This window comes from Schistocerca nitens, chromosome 11 (genome assembly GCF_023898315.1).
Source record: "Schistocerca nitens isolate TAMUIC-IGC-003100 chromosome 11, iqSchNite1.1, whole genome shotgun sequence".
Classification (NCBI taxonomy): domain Eukaryota; kingdom Metazoa; phylum Arthropoda; class Insecta; order Orthoptera; family Acrididae; genus Schistocerca; species Schistocerca nitens.
Window position 1 is genome coordinate 172,463,924 of NC_064624.1, and position 16,820 is coordinate 172,480,743.

The following is a 16,820-nucleotide window of genomic DNA, read 5'->3' on the forward strand; positions in this document are numbered from 1 at the left end:
TTCTAAATTTAGTTGAGAGAACAGAGTTACATATGTGGACTATACAGAAAAAAAAATTGTTATTACCGTACTTAGATTAAGGAGTCTACAGTTTGTAACAGTATTCATATCCAACATTCAAATATTTGCAGTTCGTGGCACAGTCTAAGACCTGAGATTACATATATTTTTAGATAGATGGTCTTGCATCATACGAGTGTACTAAATCTAGAAACTCATCTATTGAATATACAGGATTGTTTAGGAGCCATAATTTTAATTTCATTTTTAGTTTTGTAATGGGCAATTTGGAGATATTAGGATGGAAGCAATTCAGTAGTTTTATGCCTGCATAGTGAGGGCTTTTCTCATAAAGTGTTGTTCTATGAGAGATGATGTGGGGTCTCTCTCTACCTCTAGTGTTGTGGTCGTGTATTTCTTTATTAAGTGTTTTGTTACTGTTTACTGCCATAATGATTATCTTCAGCACATACAGGTTATGAACAGTTAGTATTTTAAATTCTTTAAACAAATTTCTGCAGGACTCCCTGGCACATTTCTTTCCCATAATTCTAAGTGCCTTCTTTTGTAAGGTAAGTACACTTTTCATATTACCTTTACTGCTGGATCCCCATACCTCTATCCCATAACTTAGATGGGATTCAAATAGTGCAAAATATATTTGCCTCAGAGTGGTGATGTTGCAAAAAGGTGTCAGTTTTCTTAGGACATATATGGTAGTACATAGCTTTTTGCAAATATCATTCACATGATCAGACCAGTTTAACTCTGCATCTAGTGTCAGGCCAAGAAATTTGGTCTAGTATTGTTTTTTAATGTATTCGTCACCCATTAAGATTTGGTTTTCATGAGTTTTTTACCTCCCAAGATCAAGTTCAATATAGACAGATTTATTTGTGTTTAATTTTTGTTTGTTTTCATTAAAATACTGCAGAATTAAGCCTGCTGCAGTATTGGATTCCACTTCGAGTTGTGAATAGCTTGGATTGCTGCATATTAACGTGGTATCATCTGCATATAAGATAGCTGTTGCATGGTTTGTTATGGACTGAAATCATTTACATAGATAATAAAAAGAAGTGGTCCTAATATTGACCCCTGTGGGATACCAAAATTTATGTCAGTGGTGTTTCATTTGTATGTTCCCTCTGTAGTGCTAATAGACACAAACTGCTTCCTATTTGTCAAGTAGGACCTCATCAGATTATGGGCTGTGCCTCGAATGCCATAGTTCCACAGTTTGTCCAGCAATATGGTCGTATCAACACAGTCAAATGCTTTTTGTAAGTCTAGAAAGATGCCACATACATGTTCTTTATTATCTATTGCTTGAGTGACACCTTTGATTAAGTTTGATGCTGCTGTAATGGTGGATGGCCCCTTGACAAACCCATACTGCCCCTTAGAAATCACTTTTTTGCATACCAGGAAGTTCCAGATTCTTATGTATATTACTTTCTCAAAGATTTTGGATATTATTGGAAGAACAGAAATGGGTCGAAAGTTTTCTACTAAATTCCTGTTGCCTTTTTTGAAAATAGGCACAACTCGGGCAATTTTCAACTCATCTGGAAGTAGACCATCTTCCATATGAGAATTGATAACTGTTATCTGTATCACTGAGGCACACAACCCTCCCCACCAATGGCAAGGTCCATGGTTGATGTGGGGGTGAGTAGTATTAACAAAAGCAAATGACGTGTGGCATTATCACTAACTGGATATTGCGAACACACTGTAAATGAAGTGATATAAGTTTTCCACATGTAACAATTGCTGGTGAGCCATTCATATTTACAGAAAGCTGCTGTGTGGATAGTAGGACTACACTGAACTGTTTCAACAATGTGTTGTGGATTACTGAACTGCACAATCAGAAGAAAAATGGGAATTTGGAAGAATACCTGTTTTGCACAGTTTCCTGAAAACTCGGGTACACACACTATACAATCGGGAATTTGAAGTGTCAGAGAGCCACAATTGTATCCTTCGACTGCAGCAGGAGCACTAAAATTGCAGAAGCTGTAAATATATACCACATCTGTGCATTCGTAGTCGGTGGAGATACGTTGTATTTTAGCAAGTGTGTGACCGACGATTGTCCCTCACACTACTTCACACACATCACACCGTGGATAATTGCATTGTTTGACACTTTGTTTAGTGGCAGAAAGACATCGTGTGCAGAGAGGTTGAAAGCAGTGAGATACATTGGGCTAGAATGTAATGTCAAGGAGGTTGGGTGGGTAAGGCATGTATGTGCGCACAACTCGCCTAAAAACAAAGGTACATTAAATGTGCTATTCTGAGTAGAGAAAATGCCCGTATGAAGTTTTTTGTTTCAAATAAACATTGCTGTCATATCCCTGAAAACTGACACTCTTCCTCATGGGACACAGTCTACATATTAGGCTACTGAAGATGTTTCTATAAATTGATGCCACAACCTTATAGCATTTCAGGTGTTTTCAATGTAACTGTTTCTTCAAACTTGGGGTTATTATATGTGTATAGCAGCAAACTGACCATGTACTTTCTATGTTAATCTTCCAGACCTCGAAACCAAAACTGTAAGAACTCTCCTAATTCCAAAAAATATCATCTCATTTACATCACAGTTTAGAAATACATTTGCACATCATTTACTATTGGTTGTGTGATATATTGAATTCTTCTCTCAATACTTCAGTAATTAAAACAAATTTGCTGTGTCAAGCTTCCACATACAACATCAATATGCATCTCAAAAATTCATCACCTTCAATTCCACCACTTTTCTTTTATTGTTACAACTGTTCTTCTGTGCACGGAGAGGGCAGTACGGTGAATGCTCTGAGTGCTTATTGTCACGTCCAACCAGGTATTTCCTCTCGCTAAGTCACTGGACCAGAGTCCTGTGGTAGACGTGTATATCATTCTTCAGTACACTTCACCACAAGCACAGCATAAATAAGACCACGACATAGAACCTGCCGATTCACATTAGGCATATTATTTTATATTATTATTTACTCACTATATGAATTACTTTTGTTGCAAGTATCATTTGTCAGTAAGGAGAGGTAGGTATACCCACCACTCACCTGGAGTGGTACGTGTGTTCTTATGTATTGCTCTTATGTAACCAGTTTACAAAGATTCAATGACTGTAACCACAATGGACGTTGTCGATGGGAGATAAAACTCAGCAAATCGTCCGTTGGAAAATGGAGGGTGTAAATATTAAGGCTGCGGGCAATGACATAACTAAACGCAACAGTTTTCTTGATGATGCCTGTCTGAATTACAAGAAAATGAAATGTAAAAAGTAAATATGTAGTACATGGAACACTGATACATTTGGAATTTCAAGTAGTAGTTCAATTAGTTTGGCACAAAACTCTGTACCAAGCAAGGTGGCTTATTGTTTAGGACACTGTGTTCATATTCTGAAGGTCAACAGTTCAAATCTGTGTCTGGCCATCCCTGTTTAGGTATTTTGCGATTTTCCTACACTGCTCCGACAAATGCTGCGATGCTTCCTTCGAAAGGACACTGCTGATTTCTTTTCCGTAGTTCAAACGAGCTCAACTTACGCTCTGTCTATACTGATCTCATTACTGATGGGACACTAAAACTAAATCTTCCTTCCTCTTTAACTTTTACGAAACACCATAGATGAGACATCGAACGCCAATGAGAAACGAAACAGACAATTGGGAATAACAGTGTGTCTGGCTGTGTGGAAGTTATAAATGTCATGTAAATGCTTTCTTGTGTGGTTGATCAGAGCTTATAATGATATGCAGATTGAAATTTGAGACATAAAACTATTAGCAATCTCTACCTAAACTACAGTCGAGAAAGCACTGGAGCTGACATTGGCTCACATTTGAAAACATACAGCCATCATGTTGTTTATGAGCAGCAGTTACCCATTAGGTCACTTCACTGAGCACATGAGCAAATGCTGTAGGGCAGTGGTCAAAATGTGCACAAAACTGGAATTGTCAAGTGGGTAAGATACCCGGTAACACACGGAGACTTGTATGTGTTTTTATCACTACACACCTGTATCTAGAACGTTTGCCAGACAAAATTGAGAATTATGGAATGTTATGAATTCCATGTCATACAACTGAAATCTGTGCAGGATTTTTACTCTGTGACTTGAGGTGTTCATATTATACTTGGCCCATCATTTCCCTCTGTGCAGTCATTTTACAAACGTCAATTTTTATATGCCTTGCTTTTACCCCTCTCTGTTGTAGATTATTGCTGAAATTCTGTATACCTACCCTTTCACGTTATATCAGGAATGGACTTACAGTTTGAGTTGGAGATGTTACTTTACTCATCCACAGGAGTATTTTCTGTTATCACTTCAGTTAATGCATTAAGACCATACTAGTGGTGCTTCCCGAACTGCTGCAACTTACTGCCCTTTTGTCTGACGGAACACTGCTCAGCACCAGTTGGGAATAGGATATAGAGTTTTAAAGGGGATAAATTTGTTGAAAATAATAACCTTCTCATAACAACTGAACCTTGTAAATTTAGCACACTTTCTAAATCACTTTACACTAGAGTGATCAGATTGAATGTTGGGGAAAAATGATCTGTATCCTAGTGGTCACATTTTCAGACTACGTTTCTGATGTGGAGCACATCATGTTTTATTATTATTATTATTATTATTATTACTACTACTACTACTACTGCTAGCTTAGTGCTGCTGCTTTGCCTCTGTAGAGTGTATGGCATGCAGAGAATTTTAGTTTTTATTTAATCAAATTTCTATGTTGTTCGGAAATTGCAACAATTTCTAAGCTTTCTTTGCACACTAATGAAGACCATATAAGCATGCTCTTTTCCAAATGTAATGGTGACCAAAAAGTGATTCTGGTAGCTGGAGTCCAAAGTTTTTGTTAATCGTGCCTTTTACTTTGTTGTGGACGTATGTCTGTAGCATTTATAATCCCCTAACAGATATTTACTTACATTTAACCAAGAAGTGAAATACCAATTTTCATAAAATTGACTTCATATTTTTTTTATTGGGACAAAACATTTTCTTAAAAATATTCACCCCCTGTTGCATTCCGTAAGGAGTTAAATTTCCAGAAACACCGAAAAATGTATTTTTTTAATTTCTAACCAGTTGTCATAGATGTAGTCTTAAAAATCTGTTAGTAGTTATTTATTTTCAAAAATAACTTTCACCCGCTATATTACCCCCAATAGTGGTTGAATTCCCAAAGAGTTGAAACACGATTTATTTTCCAACAGAGAAATCAAATGTCAGTTTTCATAGTCCCTTAATAGTGACTTACTTTCAAAAATGCTTTCATCACCCATTTCACCTCCTTAGAGTGGAATTTTGGACAGACCCTTCTTAAACGGTGTCAACAGTAAATGATCCACATTCTCTTCCCTTTTCTACCCTTAGCAGTTTGGGCTGGGCAATGAGTAGTTAATTAGTCATGACATTGCCTTTTGTATATAGAGATTATTATTAATTGAATGAAACTTGTTAGCATTCTTTAACAAACTTTATTATTATTGTATGACCTAGGTTTTGGCTTATAACCCATTTTTTTATTGCACAGTTGATCATACTTTGGAATCAGTGGTGTACCACAAGGGGTATCCAGTAAGTAAGTTTCCCTGTTTTATATAAAAAAAAACCTTGCCAATTTTGTCATGTTGAAACAATTTTACTGATATAATGGAAAGCATCTGCAACTTTTCTACATAATTGTCATTTTTCTATCGGCATATTTGGTAACGTGACACAAACCAGTGGTATGCCGGGTCGAGTCCTGTGCTCGTAACTAGCTGTTCACTGGTGATGTGACTTCAGATTTCAGTGTTGGCTCTGAAGGGCTTCCCTCCAAAATGACCTTTGAAGGGGTGGAACACGTAAAACTCACTTGGGACAATATCTGGTGAATATGGAGACTGCAGGAAGACTTCACAGCTGAATTTTCCAAGCCAGCATTGAACCATTTGAATGGTCATTCAGCTTTCCCCATAGACAGAGGGGAACTCCGGGTGGACATCAACAGTAGACAGCTCTTTTGGTGCAAAAAGATGGATGTGAGAGCCGAACCTGCAAGTGGACACACTTTGAAGCAGTAACACCGTGCTAGCTGGCAGTAGTGTACATTCCACTGACCCTAAACCACCGCCAATTTTGACGCAAGTTGTGTCGAGTGAAAACTCGCTGGAGGGTGGGGTGAATCACTGTCGTGTTCTCGATGGAGGCCGGTTCTGCCTCGGGCCAGCGATAGCCGCACGTTTCTTGGGAGGAAACCAGTCGGGCGTCCGCAACCAGTGTATCTGTGTGCTAGACACAGATTTCTTGTGACAGCAGGAGCACTCTCTCTCTTATACCAGCCACCATGGCTGCAAAATATGTCAGTCTAGTGATTCCGTCTGTTGTGCTGCCATTGGTGGACTGCATTCCAGGACGTTTTCCAACACTACAACACTTGTCCACATACCGTTGTTGTAACACAACATTCTCGATAACAAGATCTGTCTGCAGTTGAGCACATTTCGGACGACAATTCCGGCATCATCCACAAACAGCATTAACCATCCCTGTACTGACCGACCAAGTGCGACAGGCACAAACTGACATATGGCATCTGTGCAAGACAGTCGTGCTTGCATTCAACATCCTGGCAGTGTGCAAATTTTATGTATATATACATATACATATAACAAACAATAATACTGAAGGGTACCTAAATAAAGACATTAACAGAAAGCAATTATTTTCAATTAATGCCCAAATTTTAGTATTTAGAGTTTCACTCCTTTGCGTCCATATTAAGTTGAACTTACTTCCATATTGTCAAGATATATACAGTTCTGTTAGGTGTTTCTCCTTCCGACGCCGTGAAAACTTACGATTGACCGTGTAAGTAATGTAATTTTAATTTTTATCAGACTTCTTCCTCATTTGCAGGCAGCAGGAGGTGAATGGCCTTTTTGTGGTGCGCGGAAGAAAATAAAAAGGCCACATATTTTTGCACTGAGAAAAATTATTATTCAGAAACAGTGAAAGCTACTACCAGCGTCTCATATCTAAACACGTCCTCTCTCCTCGAGAACTCAAGACATAAGGTGACAAATAATTTAATGAGGTCTTTATCATTTGTCCTTGCCTTCCGGCGTAGCAAAAGACATCTTTTGCGGGTGCTTATAAGCGACGAAATGTTGTGAAACACCAGCAAAGGAAAATCCATTGGATTTCATGTGTGTAACTGCAGCAGCTGAATTTTTTTCACTTTACATTCCAGTCGTACACTTTTCGGCCATCTGAGTGAGCCAAAAGACTGAAGCCTCAGCAGTCACTCCATCCTTTCAAACCAGCAGACCGTGCCACTGTACATAGAGCCATACATATGCAAGCACCAGAGACGTTATTCAACATCAAGAACTACACAAAAACTGAATCTGGGATTACGTGGTCGACCCGTGCTTGGTTGTCGCTGTATCATTAGGAGCTTCAGTACCAACTTCTTTATGAGTTTACAGAAGAAAACGTTAGATTTCACGATCTTTCCATGTTAAAACTCTTGAATTCTACGCTAAAAGAATACTGCTTCTTTCACCATCGTGTCGACGCTAAAATATCGACATTGTCGAATCGCAAAGAGTCAGGGATGTTGATTCAGAGCACTCGGGTATAAAACATAGACACGAGTCTGTTTGTAACGCTCTTGCCATTGTGCTACCCTTCCACTTGGATTTTGGGGTCTTGCGGTAGTGTTCTTGCTTTGCACGCACGGGGTCCCGGGTTAGATTCTCGGTGGGGTCAGGGATTTTTCCTGCCTCGGGATGACTGGGTGTTGTTGCGTCATCTTCATCATCGGCATTCATTCCCATTACGGTCGGAGGAAGGCAATGGGAAACCACCTCCGCTAGGACCTTGCATAGTACGGCGGTGTGGGTCTCCAGCATCATCCCCTACACTCCTCGGAGTATGGGACCTCATCATCATCACAGCGGTTATCCTTGGCTTTTCCTAAGTACCAACACAATTTTCCCCACACTGTGTGGTGACATGTAATGGAGGCTTGTCTTACTTACACATTATCTTATGGGAAAAAACATAACTTACATATGGAATGATGATTTACAAAGTATTTACATGAGGGCGCTCCAAGAGCGGTTTCTTGTCTCTTTGCCAACATTGCTAGTCTCTATGCCCATGCTCGCTAAATATGTTTGTTGATTGTGCAACAACCGTTAAATATTCCACATGTTATTGGGCTAGGTCGTCCGTGATTCCACTCGTACTTTTAGTGTCATTTTCACTCTTGAGTGCCGTACTATCCGTCATTGTGACGTGGTTTTCCAACATGTGATGCATGCGCATTTACTCTTCAAGAACCGATGCTGCAGAAGATAATTCACCTTTCATATGGCCCGGGAAGGATCTTCTCCATTGTATCCACATTTCCAGTTAGGTGAATACTGCACATCAACAACTGACATCAAGGTAAGTGATGCTTGCACAATTGTAGTTTGCTGATAAATATAACACACGTTGCATAGCATAATATCATGAAAAATTGATTCATAGCACTATTGCACACACGTTTGCGTACCACTTTGTTTTGTTGTTCACTTTTGTTTGGGAATCACTTTTAGTCCTAGAGGTTTTTTCCTTTTAGATATTTCTTAAAGTTCATCATTTACATTAGAGTCGATATACATGAAAATTCACATAAATATTTTTGACATTTCAATGCATATTACAATGGCTTACATCTAAAACTGACATTCCACCCATTATTTGCATCAAACATAGAAAATTCTTAAATACTAAAACATTACAATTTTCCTTCTTCAATACTGGTTAGTACAGTTTGTTAGTTACCTTAAAAAAAATTCCTTTGTACATAAATACAAGTAACTTATTTACATTCCTTTACATCGTGTTACTATATGTGCTTTTAATGCATACACATTTTATTTTACAGTCATTCATTTATTAGTTACGAGAGTTTAATATTTTCCTAGGGAGAAACAGAGAAAAACATTTACATCAGGATTTTAGTTTACGAGTTGCTGACTTAACTACACTTTGGTGCCACCTCCTGCATTGGGGAGGGAATACTATCCTACTGGTTTATGGATTACTAACAAGGGAACCTCCCCATCGCACCCCCCTCAGATTTAGTTGTAAGTTGGCACAGTGGATAGGCCTTGAAAAACTGAACACAGATCAATCGAGAAAACAGGAAGAAGTTGTGTGGAACTATGAAAAAATAAGCAAAATATAGAAACTGAGTAGTCCATGTGCAAGATATGCAACATCAAGGAGAGTGAGAACTCAGGAGCGCCGTGGTCCCGTGGTTAGCGTGAGCATCTGCGGAACGAGAGGTCTTTGGTTCAAGTCTTCCCTCGTGTAATAAATTTAATTTTTTATTTTCAGCACATGTTCAGATTTGCTTGGACATATGCAGGATTTGACGGCCTACACACGGAAAAATTTGAAAATGTTAAAAACATATGTTTTGACAGAGCCCAGGGAAAACTATGCTACTGTGAAACTTGCATTCATTTGTTACAGTTTGTGTGACAAACTCTTATGTTTTCATCACTTTTTTGCGAGTGATTATCACATCCACAAGAAAACCTAAATTGGGCAAGGCAGAAGAATCTTTTTACCCATTCGCCAAGTGTACAAGTTAGGTGGGTCGACAACATATTCCTGTAATGTGACGCACATGCCGTCACCAGTGTCGTATAGAATATATCAGACGGGTTTTCCTGTGGAGGAATCGGTTGACCTATGACCTTGCGATCAAATGTTTTCGGTTCCCATTGGAGAGGCACGTCCTTTCGTCTACTAATCACACGGTTTTTTCGGTGCGGTCGCAAAACACAGACACTAAACTTTTTACAGTAAACAGAGACGTCAATGAACAAATGGACAGATCACAACTTTGCGAAAATGAAGAAAGTAAAGTTTTCGGTCGAGGGAAGACTTGAACCAAGGACCTCATGTTCCGCAGCTGCTCGCGCTAACCACGGGACCAGAGCGCTCCTGAGTTCACGCTATCCTTGATGTTGCTTATCTTCCACATGGACTACTCAGTTTGTATATTTTGCTTATTTTTTTCATAGTTCCACACAACTTCTTCCTGTTTTCTCGACTGATCTGTGGTCAGTTTGTCAAGACCTATCCACTGTGCCAACTTATAACTAAATCTGAGGGGGGGTGCGATGTGGAGGTTCCCTTGTAAGGAAATGCTATTCATCGTTTCTTAAATCACTTATCAGGGAACACCCTTCTCATGGAACTGAAACGTATTAACAACTCCTGCACTATTTACCATTGTGTTCCTTATAATTATTTACGTCAAGCTTCGTGTGCATAACGCAAAAGTTTTTGCATTATGTCATGCTTACCTCTTTACAATTATGTGGAAATGTCATCGTTTATATTCTCATGTGATGCGATATGAGTTGATTAGTTATATTTTTGGTTTTTGGTCACATGCCTCTGCGTTTATGTGCACTTTGTAGTCAGTAGGTACGTGTAAATGTTTTGTACTTGCACTGCAAAGATGTATATTCTTATTCTTCCTTTGCTTGATGACCAAGATATACACATAGACATACTAATAACTAAATCATTTCTTTGAGGTGCGGCCCGTTTTTTCATTTGGTACCTATAACACACGTCGTAAATCTCTTCTTCTGCGCCGTGTCAATGCACTGGTCGCTGCACTATAAAAAGCTTATAACTAACTTAAAAACTAATTGTGTTTCGTAGCTCATAGGCCTTGCATATACTCAGTCATCACATTCGTTTGCAGACTTTTTCATATTTCATTCTTATTTGTTTATATATTTATTTACTTGCGTTTGTATTCCTTTTATTCATTTACCATGCAAAGAAAGTTACTCTGACATCTCTTACGACATCTTATCCTTTCGTTAACCAACACATCCTGTATGTTTCATTGTAATGATTTCTTTTAATTCTAGTTACAGTGTATATATTTTAGTATTGGCACAACTTCGTATGTTGATGTAAACGTAATATTATATTTGTGGCGCCGATGAGGTCGACACTGGTGTCGATCTGAGCATCATCTTTGAACTAAGCAAAACATTATGTTTTCGTAGTTCCACCATCCAGTTCTGTGTAAGTCTTGTTTGTGTAAAGAGGTGAATAAATGAACGCCTGATTATAAGGTGTTGTTTGGTGTATTTCACCCGAGCATCCACTTCACTGGTGACCCCGAGTTGAAACGTCTTCCATTTTTGCTGTTTTACTGTGTCCATGGCCTCCGCGTCAGTTATATTCGCGTGTATTACATCAACACAGCATTCAAACAATGGCTTCAGTCGAGCGCCTAACACCGAATTTTGTGATCGACGTGCATTGTATTGCGGGCGATGTACACCCGCCAGGACTGCAACACGATGCCTCTGACTCGTCGAGCACGCCGATTTTTGGGACGTTTTCGTGCCTGCAACAATAAGTGAGGTTAGGAGTGTGCATGACTCGAGCTATCAGACGCCTTTGCTCCCGCTACATAAGCCCTCCCTCATCGACGGTGCAGTTACCTCTTACAGATCTCCGTGCAGTGCGGGATCGATGCCGATTTCTGCAAATGCTTTGTTGGATAACCTACCACAGCCAGGACGACGGTTTGCCTTGCCGCAATCCGTGCAGTACTACGCGGATTCCTGCCACGTGGCCGGAACTGCTTTGTTCGCAGGGCAACCTCCTCAGCATCAGACCACGCCTCGGATCAGCATCAGCACATGCCTTCCTGCTTCGATACCTCGGCCTGCAACGGGAACAATAACTTGTTATCTGTGCCTGACCTCCATCTCTCTCCTACTGCTATGGCTCAATGTTTTGTGCCACGACATTCACCTTATCCACACACCATTTTGAGTGCAGTGACTATGAACAGTGAACATTCACACATTCCATCCCACGTTCGACATCATTTCCCACACTGTGCTTCTGGACAGCCCGCACCTCTGCTGCCTCCCTGCAACACAGGTGGCCCCGACTCTGATCGTACGTCGAGCTGTGCAGGGATTAACACGCATTCTCAAAATCTGAACTTTTTCTCACCTGTCGCCCCCGTGCCGGCTCCAGTCGAGCTTCTGCTACTGTTCTCGGCACATCTCGGTGCCTCATCCGTGTCGGTCGAACGCGACACGTCAATCCGGACACAACTGCAATGTGTCGAACTTCCGAAACCGCAATTGACACATTACGGTGTCTCATCCGCGTCGGCCTTCCTCGTCGTGACAGATCGTGCTCAACCACAACGCGTCACCTTCACGCTGCCACCTGACCAGCCGTCGTCACCACATACCTTGGAACACACACACTCCTCGAATACTGCAGCAACAACAGCTCCATTCAGGCAGTGCCCCGACGAATTGAACTCACTCTGTTCTTCCGAATGTTCTACAACGCTTACCGACGCTGCCGCCGTTCAATCCCGACAGGGCAACAACCTGGTTCAAAATTGTGGACGAAGTGTTCGACCATTTCAAACTCGACGAATCAATCAGATTTCTGTGCCTTATTACCCAACTGCACGACCAGGCGAAGTTGATTGCTGGCCCGGTCGACACCCCGGACTCAGCTACCCGGTACACTCTAGCCAAAAAGACAGTTCTACATCGGCTTGTGTACTCGACTGAGACAGCAATATGGCAAGTGCTCCATGTCGAGCAACTAGGCAACGACAAACCTTCACAACTTTGGAGACGGCTACGGGCCCCGGTCAGTGACGATCTGCTCTCTGACACAGCTCTCCTCGCCGTCTGGACAGATAAACTACCTTCCCACATCCGCTTTGCTCTGGCTCAGAGGTCTCCCAAACCTGTCGAGCAACGAATGACAATTGCTGACAAAGTGCATGGTGTATCACTGCGCTACTTCGCCAGACACTGACTACCTGGCAAGTCTCACGTTCAGGCTCCTCTTCCCGCAGCCGGGGCCGTACTGTACCGACTGTTCCGCTCGCTCCGGGAAGCAGTAAATGAGCAGCTGGGACGTCACCGGCTCCGCCCTCCGTCACGCTCCCTCCTGCAACCGAACCGGCTGCGGCCACCGAACCTCAGCCACCGCCTCTGGCAACGAACTTTCCGCAGCAAATGCAGCCGCACTACCCACACTGTTATTTCCACACACGGTTTGGTGAGGCGGCACGGAACTGCAGTTCACCCTTCTGCTTCCCAAACCCAAATCGCAGGTAGGTCTGGGTGCCGCCTCCTGCACACAACATGACGGGCACCTACCAGTGCTCCATTCTGTCTGGGAACAATTGGATAATTACGGACGACTTTATATTAAAGACATTTCGTTGGAATACTTTTTCCTAGCGGACACAGGCGCCCATGTTTTGCTGCTGCCTACGTCCTTAGTGTCGTCAAACATCTGCCCTCATCGTACTTCACTGCAAGCCGTGAATTCTACTAAACTACAATGCTCGGTTTCAACCTCCCACGTCGTCTCAATCTCCGCAAACTGCGAACTCGAGTGGGCTTTTTTAGTGTGCAATATTGAGGAACCTATAGTAGGCATTGACTTCTTGCGACACCGCGAACTTTCACCAGGCCTAGTGCGAAACACCGTGTTTCATCGCCCGTCCAAAACTCACTTCCCATGTGCTCCGTTGAGCAAACTTCCCCATGACATGTCTGTCTGGGCTCATCTCATCTGCACATGCTCGGCTCTGTCGACATTACAAGAAACAACGCACAAGTGCCTTGTCGAGCTTGAAAAACGTCGCTAGACTACGCAAGGAAAACTTCGAGCTCTCCCTCTGACTCCACGAAACTCAGCTCCAGCTAGCTGATGCAGCAAAGGAATTACAGACACTGCAACAAGGATAAAGAAAGGTCAGTAAGTGTGCCGAATCTGCTGGTAGTCCCAGCAATCGAGCCTCCTTGTACTTACCTCCTGCTACTCCTCGCAACTGTGCTATCGAGTCTACCATAATGTGTACTGACAGTTCCACAGCACCACAACCCCCTAACATGGCAGCATTTGACACTCGGCCAGACACGAGTGCACACTTGCGACGAGCGTCACGTCTTTCCGTGCTGTCAGCTCGTACCCCTCCCCTTGTGGGCAGCACCTCAAACTATGCAACTTCGGCTCCTGCGCGCCGCCGTGCGACCGCCACTGACAACACAAACAGTGCACTCGCGCCAAGCGCTTCGCCCGCGACCGTACTGCCACAGGCCGCACCCTCGGACAGTGGACCCACTAACGCTTCACAAGCTCGACCGAGCTCACCCGACCACAGTGCCACTGTTTTGGGCCGGCGGCCATCTTGTGACGTTGACTCCTGAGACACTTCGCCGCCTCGGCTCCCGTCGGATCCGCGGAGTGGCTCCGAACACCACGACCACGCCTCGCCTGCCCCGCCCGCCACACATTGTAAACAAACCGCCTCTCGTGCCACTGGCAACATTTACGTCATTCACAAGCTTCGCCTCATGCCAGGCCCCTCGATCTCCAGTAAACTACGTTTACTTTGTCCCGAGCGCCTCTCCGACCTTAGAAAGCAGATTTCTGGATTTCAAATTTCCGGCGTCATTGAACCCTCTGCCAGCAGCTGGTCTATGCCCATTCATATGACTCCCAAGAGAGACGGGTCCTGGCGCATGTGCGGAGACTACCGTCGATTAAACGCACGAACAATTATGGACACCTACCCCATACCCAACACTGCCGACTTTACCAGTTCCCTCGCAGGTGCAACACGTTTTCTGTCATTTGATTGCAAACGGGCCTACCACCAGATCCCCGTGACTCCTGAAGACATCAAGAAGAGAGCAATCACCACACCGATCGGGTTATTTCAGTTTCGATTGGTGCCCTTCCGGCTGAAAAATGCAACCCAGACCTGGCAACGCTTCATCAATGAAGTGCTATTCCGACTAAAATTCTGCATGCATATCTTGATGACATTCTTGTGTTCAGCTCCTCCGTCGACGACAACATTCGACATGTGCAAACTGTTACGGACACTCTCGTGGCAGCAGGCATCGAGACCAACCAGGACAAATTGCAGCTACATCAACCTGCTGTCAGTTTTCTTGGTTTTCAGGTCTCTGCCGACGGCATCTAACCGCCCCCTGACAAAGTACAAATACTAAACCTACCCAGACCTTCATCAGTCAAAGAGCTCTGGCGCTTTCTGGGAACAGTTAATTATTATCGCCGACATCTTCCTCGGGATGTGGAGATTCAGGCTCCACTGACGGACGCCTTGGCAGGCACCAAGACTTCTGGATCTCGGCCCGTTCCGTGGACACCTGCTATGTCTGACTCTTTCACTGCCCTCAAAAATCTTCTTGCTGAGGCCTGTGCCATTGCGCATCCTCATCCCAACGCGCAGCTTTTCATCACCACAGATGCGAGCGATACTGCCATCGGCGCTGTCCTTAGCCAGACAGTCGACGACCAAACTTCGCCTCTGCAGTTCCGCTCACGCAGGCTCACCAATGCACAACGGAAATATTCTGCGTTTGACAGGGAGTTGCTCGCGGTCTACGAAGCGATCGAGCTTTTTAAAACCGACGTTGAGGGATGCCCTTTCTATGTTTTAACAGACCACAAACCCCTGGCTGCGGCCCTTTCAAACCCGCCAGCTGACTCGCCTCCTCGCCGTTTCAGATACATGGACTTGATATCTCAGTTCACCACCGATGTCAGACACAGGAAGGGTGCTGACAATATAGTTGCCGATTTCCTTTCACGAGTTGACGCCGTTCATTCGCTGTTAGACCTCTCTGAACTGCCTAACCTCCAACCTGCCGACGAGGACACGCAAAACCTGATTTCAGACTCTACCTCTTCACTACACTTCGTCTGCAGCACCTTCCCTGGCATTTCTGGTGAGATCTGGTGTGAAGACAGTACGGGCACGTTATGCCTCCTCGTCCCAACCACGCTCCGTTGAACTGTCTTCAACGCACTGCATAATTTAGCCCACCCCGGTGTTCGTGGGTCCGCCTGCCTCGTAGCGGAGTGCTTTGTGTGGAGAAACGTCAACAAGGACTGCCAGCAATGGGCACGCTCCTGCATCGTGTGCCAATGCTGCAAAGTACACAAGCATACTTCACACCCCCTCGGCGCCTTTTCGATCCCTCCTGGGCGTTTCCAGCATATTCACATTTACATTGTCAGCCCTCTCCCCCCCTCTAATAGGCTTTTGTTATGTTCTCTCGTCTATTGACCGAACAACTCACTGGGTCGAGGCTGCCCCCTACCCAATATCACAGCAGAAACTGTTGCTCGAGCTTTCGTCGAGTCACGGGTATCGCGTTTCGGATGTTCAACTATCATCACGACTGACCAGGGGAGACAATTTGAGTCGGCCCTGTTCAACAAATTTGTAACATTTGCGGCATCCGGCGCATCTGTACCACAGCATATCACCCGCAAAGTAAGGGGCTAGTTGAGTGCTGGCACCACAGTTTCAAGGCAGCTCTTCGATGCCACGACTCTCTTTGGACGGAGGCCCTTCCCCTTGTGCTACTCGGCATTTGTGCGATCTATAAGGAAAACCTCAAAGGCACAATAGCTGAGTTCATTTACGGCCAGAACATTGTTCTCCCTGGCGAACTTGTGAGCCCTTCCGCGTCTCTCCCTCAGTCTGACTTACCTTCCTTCGTGGACCACGTCAGATGCCACTTGATCAACCGCCACATCCCTCTGCCTACCAGCCATCCCCGCCCTAAAGTTTACGACCCGAAGTCTCTGAACAATTGTGAGTACGTCATGCTCCAAGATGACACTGTCCGTGCTCCCCTCCAACCCC